Source organism: Buceros rhinoceros, unplaced genomic scaffold (assembly GCF_000710305.1).
Source record: "Buceros rhinoceros silvestris isolate BGI_N320 unplaced genomic scaffold, ASM71030v1 scaffold9084, whole genome shotgun sequence".
Taxonomy (NCBI): domain Eukaryota; kingdom Metazoa; phylum Chordata; class Aves; order Bucerotiformes; family Bucerotidae; genus Buceros; species Buceros rhinoceros.
In genome coordinates this window covers 40,887-55,139 of record NW_010406473.1, presented here as the reverse complement: position 1 = coordinate 55,139, position 14,253 = coordinate 40,887, and the positions used below count along the sequence as shown (strand labels likewise).

Genomic DNA, 14,253 nt, shown 5'->3' with positions numbered 1-14,253 from the left:
GGAATGAAGTCGTTTTTGCCTTTTCTAGCAGGCAGGTTTTTAGCTGTGGAGCAAAATGATATCTTGTAACTGAGCCGTGCTTGATAAAACACCTAAAGAACCAACAGGAAGGGGATTTATCTGGGATTATTTCTGCTTTTCCACAGGTGTGTCCTCTGAGCCAGCAGCCACAATGACAATAGCTCTGTAAATACACTCCTGGCCCTGTAGTGCTGAAGGATTCCTAGAGGCTTGGGAAATCTTTAAAAACAGGATTCATAGCTCTTAGGTCCTGCCAGGTAAAATCCTGGTTCAGTCCCATAAACAGAGAACAAGTGGTGCAAAAACAGAGTAGGCAAGCTTTGCAATTGAAGTATCTCGTTTGAGAATGATTCATACTAATGAAGAAGCAAAGCAACCAATTTAGCAATAACCTGAGTGAAGTTCCTCACGCCATTGTACATGTAATTCATTCTCTGTGTGTTTATGAGTTTTAAAGAGAAGTGGTGCAGGTCTATTCTTCACAGAGGCAGCATGTAGCTGTAAACTTCTCAGCTCCTTACACTGTTCCTTACGAATTCAATTATCTTCTTTCCTCCCTCTTAATGGAATATGGAAACACCATCTGGACACAGGAACACGTATGAGCATTACTTGCTTCTTCCACTTATTAGATTTATTCTCAACATTAAAAAGTCCTTTTATTATTCTACATTTTTTTTGTTTTCCAGATTTTTGTCAGTCTTTCACTACCAAGTTTCATCAAATCATCTGTCTGTGCTTTGAGGCAGGTTGTCCTGACCTCACTTTAAATGATGATTTAACACCATAGAGTCCAGAGCACAATTTAGCACCTTCAGCCTTCCAGTATGGCAAGTTCTAAAACCATGCTGTGGAATCGTTTTACAGATCTAGATTTTTCTGCCCTCTGTTGTGGTGGCAGCACAAACTCCTGCCCACACAGGTGGTACAAGTCTGAAATGTATGGCTACACTTCTGGAGGATAACATATACACAGAATATTTTGGTGTAGGTGAGCCTAAGTTACAAAAGACATTAAATGAAATCATTAATTTATAACGAGAGCTGCTCTAGGAGAATCCATCAGCTGAGCATTCATGGGTTTGGGGACCAGGATTCAAACCAGAGCTCATGTCCTTGATTGGTGCAATCTTTCTAAACCCAGTTAGTGACAGCTAACTAGCACCCCTCCCTCTTTCTTTTAGTAACGTGGCAAGGACCAGCACTCCTGTGCAAAGAACTTTTAAAGGAGGCTGGAGGCAGTCAGAAAAGTGGGAAAACTGGAACTGGCTGCCTTCTGTGCTGCATAGCCCAGTGCTGTACATGAGATAAGCTCAGCCAACAGCCAGGTGGGTGGGAACATCCTTAGAAACGCCAGCATCCAGCCCCGCTACCATTGGCATAGTTCAGCTCAAGGATTTAAAACCTATCATCTTTTCTTTCAAATGTGAGTAAACATAAAATTCTGGGCACTGTTTCTAGTATTGTGGCTGTGCTTAGATGCCATTACTGCATAAAGACTTTGTCTTTTTTGAGAAGATTTATATTTTGGAAAATCTCCTAGCATTTTATTCTCTCATGGAATTAGCAGCTGCTTTGGATAGGCTTCAATGCACTCCACAGAAAAGCTAAATTAAAACCAATGAAGTGCTTGGATTTGTTGATGAGTGTCACTGTAACAAAGTAACATGTTTATTTTGCCCAGCTTCTTCAGCATTCACTCAGTTTCATCTGCACTTTTTACAATATTGAGTTTGGGGAACTTTTTTCCCTGAAAATTACATAAAATCCTAGTGGTGTGAGTTTTAATACCTTCGCAAAGATACACTAGGTCTAGCATATTGCTCCTGAGAAGTATTTGCCTGTAATATTCATCACAAAAAACCCCAGGACCTTCTACTGCTGGGGATTTACTTTCTGAGTAGAAGTGTCTGAATCCTTTCTGCCTCAGTAAAGAAGATCATGACATTGGTCTTTTGCCAAATCGCACTTTGCTTCCATTTCTGCATGAATGTGAGGAAGTCATGGGGTCATCACAGGGGCATTATTAGCAGTAATTTGCACATCTATGTCTCTTTGAACAAGGAGAGCTTAATATTATATATTTAATATGTCAGGATAATTCTGCATTGACATTTATCAGGGTAAAATAAATACTGCACTAAGTGTTTAATTCGAGTTATGGAAAGATGTGTAAAGCCCTTTGCAACCTTCCCCCAGATGATCATATTCATGCTTTTACCAAGTGGGGAGCAGAGGTATAGCGAGAATTAGTGGTTTGCCTATGGCCGCATCTTGAGTCAAGTATCGTGACCCCCATTTCTTTCCTCATATTGCAAGACAACACTCCAAGGAAAAGCACCATTGCCTACTGGAACCGACCAGAAACGTGTCTAGCTCTGTAGCCTGTCTCCATCAATGGATGGTGCATAATTACCCTCTTCAGGATTTTTGCAATAATGTACCCATCAGGGACATGTCTGCCCAGCTCCTGCAATAAGAGGTTGACTCATGCCTTAAGGCAGGAGAATAATGAACCTCTTTCTACATCTTTCTCAACTCCTTTGTTTAATCAGACCTTTTAACCTGTGCCATTTGGGCCAGACCTACCATCCCTGGAAAGCAATGGAAAATCTGGAGACAAGGATTTTTGATACTATGGCCCAGCAGATGCCAGGAGCCGTAAATCGATGTAATATGTCTGCCGTTCATAATGCACAAGTTCATAAAGCAAAGTGTTGTCCACAAAACCTAACTACATTGCTCGTGTATTGCCTTACATATCGCGTGGAAATCTCTCATATCACAGTCTGGTCAATGGTGTTCCTGGAACCAGGTTGTTCTTGGTGGTTGTTATGCTCAGGTAAACACCAGTGCATGCAATAATGGAAGTACACAGCTTAGCTCTTCCCTGGATACGTTTGGCTGTTTATGGACTGTAAACCAAGTCAATATTTAGGCAAATATATCTGCAAGTAATAAGGTGGGTTGCTTTCTTTTTTTCCCTTTCTTTAACAAAATAAGGATGTTATTTCTACCGTATTGGTGGATTCTCCAAAGCCCGAGTTGAGTGCAGGCACCTATGATACGTATACCTACAAACAGGTGCTTTTTATAATACTTGTTTTAATTTGTTGGCCTGTATCTAGACATGGAGAGTTCAAAGACACGTTTGGTAACAGTGGTCCAAGTAGCCTTAACTAACTGCAGAATGCTAGTTAGGACACACAAGTTTGGGGTTTTTTCTCTGTCACAAGCTCCTCTAGAGAACTCAAGTAGGTCTTGTAATTCCTGCTTCCGTTGGAGGTGTTGTGAAACTAAAATCTGCTCAGAGGTGCAGTGACAATAAGGGGCATAGAGGCTCCTAGATGGATAAATTACCAGAGTGGTTTTGAAAGATTCAGTCTTCAAGAGAAAGCTTCCTAGCAGAAACACAACTATTAGGATGCAGGAGAGCACTCCCCTAAGAAAACCAGCAAGTAAAATGTTTAAATCATACCAGAGTGAAGAGTTAACAAAGCATGGCCGCACACATTTCCTGTTGGCTCACAGCAGAGACCATCTTTCGTCTCAATAGCAATTCAATAACTAGTCTGTAATTATATCACAGGCCTTAATAGGCGCAGATCCAGTCCTCCCAGGTGCTGAATGGTCTCAACTCCCACCAGCCGCAGCGGGAACTCGACGTACCCAGAGCAGCAGAGGAGCCCCTTGGCATGTCGCGGAACAGGACTCCAGCAAGACTGTGCCACCGTAGCACCACCGCTCAGTGCCTTAGGGATAGGCAATGGTCTCTTGAACGAGGGGCTGGTTTTGAGTTATAGCAGCAATAAAGCGGTTATGAAAAGTATAATAACCCACTTTGTCTGAAAGCACGTTGTTATGTATTACATGGTTTTACAGCACTGTGACTACGTCAGGAAGGGGAAGAGAGACCTGAGGCTTTTTTGGTTTGAAGGGTCCTCAGTTGTGTACATGTGTGCCTTTTGCTCCTTGTGAGTAATATGGAAGTATTGATCTTCTAACAAGGATTTGAACAGGGGGAAAAGCGTTTGCTTGTCAAACGCTACAGGGAGAGTGCTTCATTAGGAATGTTTTCTGTCGGTAACACCCAGGTTAAAATGACAGAAACTCTCTTTCTTGCCTTTAGAGATAAAGAAGCTGAAATTCCTATTTAACTTCTCCAGATAACCACTTCTCATGGTTTGGGGCATCTCTGGCAGAGGTCTGGGATAAGCTTGCTGCTGTGGGTACGAGTACCTCACCCCAGGGCTTGAAACAAACATTAAATGCACAGAGGAGAAATTACCTACATTTAAACCGTACTTAAACTTAGTTACGCAGAAAGCCTGCTGCCTGGCAATGAAACATGTGGGTTTAGTGGCAACCAGTAATATCATAAAAATACCCATCATGGTAACGGCAAAGCATCTTACAGAGTCTCCAAACCAATTCTTACTGAAGGCCAGGTAAATCCCCTCTAAGTGCAGCTGGTCCTGCTAAGAGGGACAGAGCTTGGCAATTCAGGGGACTTTTGGCAAGGATCATAATAAAATGTTATTGAGGTAATCTGAAAGGAATTAATTAGCTGTTAAAACAAATGCTAGGGCTGGAAATGAGTTTTATTAAGTGAGACAAGAGCCTATGGATAGAGAAGCACAATGGGCATGCCCTGGTTTAAACAAAAGTGAAAGTTTGCTTCCCAGGTCTTACCAATGGGGTATGCAGCAGCTGCCACCACACTTCAGTGTAGTCACGTCAATAGCTCTGAGGACACCGGCCAAGGCTAGGAGCCAACTTTAAACACTTCCCTTCCCGCAGGTGCCATAAATGATAGCTCCCAGATGATGACCGGGAGGAGGAGGCTCAGGGGAAGGTAGTTTCTACCTACTGTCCTGACAGATTGTGCCTCTCTATGTCCCACATTGCCTTGCTGTGAAACGTAATAACCACCCTTAAAACACCTTAGAGTATTTTTCCTCAGTACGTCCTGGAGGACCACAGCGCTGTACGCCCACAAGGACTGGAAGACATACTAGGTCACTGGGTCTGTTATCTGTTGTGACCAGAATGGTGTCCTATCAAGGACGATTACAACTACTCTTGGTTTGTTTGTATACCCAGTAGTGGGAGGCTGTAATTAGTGCTTCCAGCCAAACTGTGACCTTTTTGAACTTTTCCTGAGGCTTATAAAGCTTAAATTATTTTCTGCTGTTTGAAAGCATGCACAGACTTAATCTCTGGGTCCTATTTATATTGTAATTACTATACAAGTCACATTTGCATTCACTTGACTCCCTTTCTTACTCAACAGCCGAGGTTGGCTCTTGCATCTCAACTCTTTTGTGTGCATTTCACGGGTCAGAAATCCCATGGGTAAAGGCAGGATGCGGTGGGGAGAGCTCATTCTCCCTCCCTCACACGCTCCTGCAACTTCAGAAGAGCAGGCTGATATGAAAAATCCATCTTGCACAAACATAAAGTACCACAAGATCTTTTTCTCCAGGAAATTAGAGGATGCTATTAGTGGTTTGGATTTTGAAATAGAACTTCTTTTCTACCAGCTGTTAACAACATGGTTATTAAAGTAGTCTGAGATTAACTTAAATGATGGCTTTTGTGGATTTTCCACTTCCATTTTGTCTTCCTTTAAGTAATCCATTCATTTATGTTATGAAATATTTCACTGTATTGTTATACATCTTTAATGCGGTGTAAAGTACCCATAAATACTCAGTGACATAGACCAGGGCAGGGGGAAGCAGGAATATTTAATAATAAAATTAATAGGAAACACCTATAATTTCCAGCACATAGGGGAAAAAAAAGATTGTGGAATGAAAGTGAAACTTCTACCTCCTTTAAAATCACCTCATTCTGCAAAGCACTACGTGTTCCTTGCTTTTACGTGCTTTGATTCTGTTTTCTTTTTGACTCTTGCTTGTAAACATGAGCTGTCTGGCATTGCCCAGAGGAAGGTGATCTATTATCTGCTTGCAGCCAGCATTCTTGTCATTCGGCCATTCCATACATATAAAATTTTATCTGAACTCCACTCGTAGGAGATAAATGACCGTGACAACAGGCTTCCTCCAATGCTTCAAATAATGAAGCTTCACAAATCAGGCAGTGTCCTCCTACATGTTCAGACTAGGGTGCATGTGCGTAATTTCCAGCTATATGAGTGACCTTGGTTGAACTCATTATTCTGCAGTGGATAGTACAGATGTTACCATCCTGCAAGATTTAAAGCTTCCTCTGAGGAAAACTGCTTCTTTCACCTTGTTTGCCAGCTGGACCAGCTGTAAGGTTTATTGCTGGCTTTTGTTTTCTCTTTGCATGACATTTGTTTAGTCCCTCATTAATGTAGTCAGTACATTAAGGATATATTAAAACCTGAGAACTCATGAGAGGAAAAGAGCTTAATAACCAGACAATGTGCAGCAATGTTGTTTACGGTTTTGTTTTTTTTTTTAAAGTTAATATCCAGCATCAGTTATTACTCAACTAGCTAGAATATCATTATTTTGTTGCAAGAGAATTTGACTTATGGAAAAGAATAAATTCAGATTATCTAAATCAATTTATACTAGGCTTTTAATGGAATAAGCACAAAATATGCAATGGGTTTCTATTCTGTCAGTGTTAATAAATTGTAAATGGCACTGAGAAAAGAGTATTTTCTTTCATGCTGCGATTACAAGGAAATAGCCTTTTCCCTTGAATCAGCAGTATGTCTGTTAGGGGAGCTGGGAGGAGTAGCAGGGACTGCAGTGCTCTTCCCTTCCACAGCTCTACCAGGCCATGGCTACACAGTCTCTTCATCACAATGGCACTGCGATTTGTGATACTTCTTAATAACGGAATCACAAAACCATGGGAGAATTTGGGTTGGAAGGAACCTTAGGAGGTCTCTAGTGCAATCGCCTTCTCCAAGCAGTGTTGGAGAAGAGGTCAGTCCAGGTTGCTCAGGGATGTGTTTAGTCTTGTCTTCAAAGCCTCCAGGAATGGAGAGTGCCCAACCTCCCTGGGCATCCTGAGTTATCCAGAGACACTCCAAGACAGGCAGGGAATGCAGAAAATATCAGGTATGTTCCTCCACATACGGTATTTCTTTCAGGATTAACATATACTATCCAATAAGAAACTTGTATTTTAAAAATAGGGACAAATGTTAAACTTCTGCATTCATCTCTTTTTGAAGTTTGCAGAAACCCTGGATTAAAATTGAATTGAAAGAGGTTAAAGTAATGAGGAATTCACTTAGAAATAGCAGGAAATTAACAGAAACTGGGAAAAGAGTTGGATATGGGGATTTCTCGGTTCGGATTCATTCTTCCTACTATAGATCTGAAGCAGCATGCTAGAACCCTTTAGGAAGTCAGTGTTCGCCCTGTGAGCTAGAGGGGTTCCCTTCTACCTCTGGTATTTACGTCTCCAGGTACACAGTCACGGTGCACTATCGAGTTCAGGAACTCTGCAAGCAAATTCTCCTAACCCACCTCCTTTATACAGCTGACCTTATCACTATAATGGATTTATGTACCTGCAATGTTTCTTGAAGGTCATAGGTTTTCCACCTTCCTCTTTGGAACCATCCGCATGTGCTATTGCACTACGGCTTTTGAAAATATTAGCGAAAGCCTCATGAAAGGAAGGAGATGCTTTCACTTAGCCCTTTCACTCGACGTGATACCTCATTGGATGATATTAATTACGAAGGAGAGAATGGGGATTAGTGAAAGAATTGTAATGGAAGGTTAAGTACCATCTAAATGAAAGAAGGCAGTAGATTATGATGAAGAGAAATATAAGGCTAATGGAGATCAGCAGCAGGGTTCATTAGGAGCTGATCTTGGGAATGACCTTACTTAGATTGTTTCCTGGCAGCCTGGGAACACAAAGCTGGATGCGGCTAATGGAATTCGTTAAGGCCACAAAGCTGATAAGCATCATCAGAAGGCAGAGAGAAACAGTGGAGAAGCTGGCTGTCTTGCAGAGCTGGGGTGGGAGAAATTAATAGTACAACTAGCAAAATTAAGCACATGGTGACTCAGGGAAAGAATTGAAGCTGGAAGCTCAAGAGTTACAAATGTCCCAGAAGAGCGGATGGGTGCCTGGGCATGCAATACAGTCTGCAAACCGCCTACTGGCTCTGGTCATGGAAAAGGCAAGTGCTCTTCTAGGATGGATCTTTTCCATAGACCTGGGCAAATAACAGTTTCAATGTATAAGGGCCAGTTAAGATATTCTCTGCAGCAGGGGTATAGTACTGGTCATTTCTGTTCAGAAAGGAGGAACTGAATGTAAAAAGCATAACATGGAATGAAACTTTATCTTACCAAAGGGAGCTAAAATAATCTAGTTATCCTATTGGATGAGAGCTTTGGGGACACATGGCTGCTCTATCATTGGAATACTCCTGATTAGCAGAAAATAGATTGTTGGAACAAACCCATAAAGGTGTAAATAGGAGCAACAACCAGAGTAGCTTCAAGTTAGAAGACTGCTCCTACCAGAAGAGCAAAGCACCGGGAGGAATTACGTCAGAGAAAAAGCAGTTATATTTAGAGGGCATTTGTCAATACTTTTATAACACGCAATTGTCTGAAGAAGAAAGGGAGGCTCTTCTAGGACACAGAGGTCCCATGTCCTTCTGTGTTTCAGTGACCATAGGACAGACAGTGAGATGGAGCAAGTTAGTGTCAGCCCAATTTCCCACACCACTGTTTGTAGCTACCTCTCAAAATCCTGTGGAAAGGACTGAGGGCTTGACCATGCTTATTCACTCAGGCAGCCTTCTGAAGAACTCATTGGGCCTGTTTTGTGTAGTATAATTAAGGACAAATCTCTTGCTCATTTGCCCTCTAGACACTGCTAACTCAAGCTGCCTCGGAACCACCAGATTTATTTCTGCTCTACATAAAGCATGAAATTTATTGCTAGTATCAGACGGGGCAGAAACAAGCAGTACTGTCAGTGTGGTTCGTGCAGTGTCACTCGTTGCCTGAGAACAAGACGATATTGATTATTTCACAAGACAAGTTACGTTTGAGAAAGTAAAGATTAGATTAAAAAACTAAATTCCTTGGGGAGGGTGAATAGCAGCACAAATCTGTTTGATGTTTGTGTCAACAAGGTTGCCAAAGCAAACAGCATGAACATCTGTCTGTAGCATAGGCTGGGAAATACTGTAAATGGGAAAATACTTTAATTGTAAGCAGTGGTTCGCAGAACTCCCCATGTCTTTATTTATTAGGCTGATAATATCACCCCAACACATGAACTTTATGCAGTACGTATAAATAATTCATGGATTAGCAAATAAAGAGATCTGGAATCTGTACACAGAGATGGCTGTTGCCAATTATCTCACTTGTGCAGAGCCAGACCTCTCAGCAACCATTGCTTGCAGCTGCTCTTTTAAATCATTCATCAGCGCTTAAGAGATACGCTGGTGGCGCTGGCAGAGGGTATTTGAATTTTCATTGTTTACACACTGTGAATTTAGCTTCTGGTCTGAAATTATCCACCACATTGAAGCCTTGGAGAATATGGATGAGAAGAATAAGACAATTCTCCAATTTTCCTTTTTTAACACTTATATAACTTTTATTACCTTTTTTCCAATTTTGCTTCATGTTCTTTTTATATTTACTACTTTCATTTTAAAGCTGTAACTAATGTAATTCCCTGTGCTGTTTAGATCAGGAAAACATCAGGAATACTGTGGAATATCCTTTTAAAAGTATTACAAAACAAATGTCTGGTAAATATTTTGTTCAAAGTTGCATGTTTTTCTGGTTTTGTTCTGGAAATCTATACCTTACCTCCTAAATATTAGAGCTGCTTCTTTCTGATAGTGTTCAAGTAGAATCCTCTTGGAAATAATAATGAAAGCCGCTTTAAAAATTGATGACAAGCCACAGCCAATGCTTTTTCTTGTCAAGTTACTGAGACACTGAGGTTCTCTGCCCTTTCAGATCACGGCGGGTAGTACTTCCTTGATGATAAATTTGCCCATGTCATTATAGTGATATGGCTTAATTTACTTCTAGCACGAATGACAGTAATGTTTTTAAAGTCAAAGGTCTTAGGATAAAACCAGACTTTAAGCTGTATTAATTGAAAATCTCTTTCCTGTAACTAGAGATTTATACAGCATTATTAACTTTGTGTCTATCTGGGAATGTATAGAGTATGTCCCTACACACAGAAGTTCTCCTGTCAATAGTTTTTGTCCTTTCTCTTAAGCTATAAATAAAGCAGCAGCATTAGAACTGCTGTCGAGTTACTGGAGTTACCTGGTACAATGCTGGAGCCAAGGAGAGGGGAGGGGAGCAGAGCCTGCAAGCCTGGTGAAGCTGTTCTAAGTGAGCACCTTCCTGCTCCTGTCAGAGAGATGCAGAGAGGGACAACGGGGTTACACAGCCCATACAGTGCCACTCAGCAACATAAATATCCTGGGGGAGATGGCAGGGAGCAGCAGTGCCAGGTCCCGCAGCTCTGGGTGTGTCACAGCCCTGCTCGTAACTACCCCTCCGCAGCCAGGACAGGGGAGCAAGCCAGCAGCAGCAGCAGCATCCCCTCATTGTGCAGCAAAAAGTGGCTTGCCCAAGATTTTGGGAACAGTCCCTGAGGTTATGGGGTATGTGCTGGGTCCCTCTTACCTTTTCATGAGGGGGGCAAAGCAGCCCAGTATCTGCTTTACTTCCTGAAAGTGCAGCATTTTCTGCAAGGATTACAAGCAAATGCTTAAATCCAACAGGCGCCTGATGCTCCTCTGCACTCAGGACCTCTGTAAGCAAGTCTGCAAAGTTTCCAAGGGGGATGGGTGAACACAGGCACTCATCAGCACTGACTGAAGAACAGAAGCAGCAGAATGTGCCAGGGCTCAGGAGTCCCAATCAAAGCACATTTGGAAAGGCTCTGGAGAGAGGAGACACCGAGCAGAGAATGTCCTCGCTCTGCTTCTGTCAGCTCCCAGCAGTTCACGGAACAAATTAGGTTTCACTCTCAGATCCACAAATGACAGTGGATGGCATTTACCAGATGGCATGTGTAATGGGACTGTCACACTGTTATAGGTTTAAAAATAAGGTATGGGAGGCAGCTGATGAATGTTCACCTCCTAATTTCCAGAGTTTTGTTTTATCCCTGTCAAGCATTAAGTACTTGACTTGTGAGTATTGAAAGACTTTTGAGGTGTCTGTAGTACAAGACACAGTCTAACATGTAATTAGGTTGCTTTACTTTTAAAAATGGCGTTGAAATCATAAACTTACATTTAAAAGAAAGTGGTATTCCTTCTTAAAGGCTTTCAACCCACTCACAAGTGAAATGTGTTGTTTAACTGGAATGTCATCATTGGCAACACATATTATAGAGAGTAAACTTTCTCCCAAACCCGATGATTCTACTCTGTAGATTTCTCTCTTTACTGTTTTTCCTCATTTGTTGAAAAACAAAAATTGAGCAACTCAAAAGTCTACTTTTTCAAGGATACTGATGCATATTTTAAAATATTTCTGTTTGGAATTACCTCAAACTGAATATCTTTGTATGGGACCTCACTTTAAAACATTGATTTGGGGAGATGACAGTAAGGTAGTGAGAGACTAAAGAAACACAAAATATAATACATGGAATTTTCTAAACTACATGCTGGTTTTTTTCTTCATTTATTATTTTCTCACAATTTATCCAGTGCCAACACAAAATGGAAAAGTAAATTAGAATATAAAAGCGTTATATGCATTATATTTCTCTCTTTAGTCCTTTCTTTTTTGTTAGGCATTTCCCTGTTAATTAAAGGGCTGCTCTAGCTCTGATTGAAGTCATGTGGGAGCATTCCTTTTATTTTCAGTGATGATTTTATCATGCCCATGATGAATTGTTTATTAGGTTTGTTGCTTTTCCGGCAGACTGCCTTCGAGGACTGCAGGGGAAATGCAGGGCACATTTATAAATAAGTACGGTCAGCATATCAATGTATATTGGTGGTAGAAAGGTAAATTCAGCTCAGTCGTGGCGGTAAACCATGGTTTTCCTCTGTGCATTGTGCTCACTTTGCTGCATTCTAAGACAATGGTCCTAACAAAGGAATCGGATTGTTAGTGAAGAAAACTCTCAGTTATTAGGAAACAAAAATCAGGCTGCCCTGTCAGTCAGCTTAATTATAAATAAAACCTTTGTCTGCCTCCTCTGTGTGTGGGTAAGGTCTACATTAAACACTAGTGATTGTATGCAATGGGATGTGGCTTCTTGGCAGCACGGGGAAAACCACTGAGACAGTTAGACATCCTTAAAGTCTTTCTTGCTCTCAAGAACTTATTTCACTTCCCGAACCAGCGTGGATGGCTACAGCAACCCGTTTTTGTTGCCGTTTGTGTGCACACCGTCGGTTAGAGCATTTCAGGGGCTTTTTCTTAGCCAGCTCTATACAAATTGCTGGAGCATATGACTGGTGATCACGCTTGTTGACTGAAGGACTCAAGACGTCTTAAAGGGACTTGAATCTCAGTGAATATCAAGCATCTTTAAGCTGTCTTAATTTTGAAGCTTAAAAAACATTGGCGGTTTTTTTGGTTTTGGTTTTGGCTGGGATTTGTTTGGGTTTTTTTTTTTTTTTATATTCAATGTAGTTCAACAGCAGGTTTCCCCTACATGCCAGCACTGTGCCACCAGACTGTCAGAGCCCGAGAAAGTAGAAACACGGATTCCAACAACCTTTCCTCTGTGGGTCTTTAGTACAGACGGTTCCAAATTTTGCCATCCCCACTGGCTGCACACCCTCATCATGTAGGAAGTTTGAACTTGAAAATACAAAAGAGACATCCTCCCACGAAGACTGGTGAGACCACACCTTGAGTACCACGTTCAGTTTTGGGCCCCTCACTGTAAGAAAGACGTTGAGGTGCTGGAGTATGTCCAAAAGAGTTCGACAAAGGTGGTGAAGGGTCTAGAGAGCAAGTCTTATGAGGAACAGCTGAGGGAACTGGTGTTGTTTAGCCTGGAGAAAAAGAACCTCGGGACACCTTATTGCTCTCTACAACTACCTGACAGGAGGTTGAGGTGAGGTGGGACTTGGTCTCTTCTCCCAAGTAACAAGTGATAGGATGAGAGGAAATGGCCTCAGGTTGCACCAAGAGAGGTTTATGTCAGATATCAGGAAAAATTTCTTCACCAAAAGGGTTGCCAAGCTTTGGAACAGGCTGCCCAGAGAATGGTGGAGTCCCCATGCCTGCAGGTATTTAAAAGACATATGTGTAGATGTGGTGCTTAGGGACAAGGTTTAGTAGTGGACTTGACAGTGTTAGGTTTATTGTTGGACTTAATGATCTTGAGGGTTTTTTCCAACCTATTTTTTTCTATGTGTTTACGATTCTATGAGCTGTGATCTTCACCCATACTCTGGCCTGCTCTTGGGATCTTTGCTGGGCATGTGCATGATCTTTACCCAGCTGCTCACGCTTGCTGCTGCTGCATCATATTGCATTATGGGGAAAGGGAAGGAAAGCAAGATAACCACTGTCTCTGAGGTTAAGTGTTAACCCTTTCATCATCGCCATGCTTCTTCCACCTCCCTAAGCAGTATTGTCAAACTCACTGGAAAAGCTATGAACAGGTATGGAAGTAACACACAAGCGACTGCAGTGGGTTGGACTGAAGCTCGTCTTGGCCCCGTGTCCTGTCTCCAAAAGAAGTCAGCAGATGATCATTGAGAAACAGAGAGAAATAAGCTGACAACTACAAAATTAACCTAATCTCGTGTACCGTCCCATTTTTCCATCAATCAGCCACTTGGTGACGTTCTGAACAAGAAGATGAATACAGACCTCTGTGCTAAGGACTGTGACATCCCACAGTGTCCTGTGCTGAGGTCTGTAACACCTTGTGGTAAAGACTAGAGCATCTGAAAGACTGTAGCATCCAGTGGCAATGAATTCTGTGGTTCACTCGTGTGCAGTGCATAGAAATGATAATCCTCTTTGTGTAATACTGACTGATTTCAATCCCCAAATGCTGCATTTTAAGACAGCATATATGGTCTTTTTTAATGTGAGAGACAACTGGTATTTAATTCATTTAAAAACAAAACAAAACAAAACAAACCACACAACAGAACCAAAACATTTGCAAAACAGCAAAATGTAAATGCTTTGTGCTGTGATGCTTGGGTGCCATCACAGTACATTTCAAAGGAAGTGATTTAATTGTGTTTGTGCTAATTTCAATGTTTACAAATTAGGG

The 14,253-nt window shown here is 41.6% G+C and overlaps 1 protein-coding gene across 1 annotated transcript in view; it reads left to right on the top strand.

Moving 5' to 3' along the window:
• The window catches only part of DPP6 (dipeptidyl-peptidase 6), a gene marked incomplete at its 5' end in the record, with an annotated part of 54,092 nt that overhangs the window by 23,701 nt on the left and 16,138 nt on the right, over positions 1–14,253 (top strand). The window lies entirely within an intron of this gene.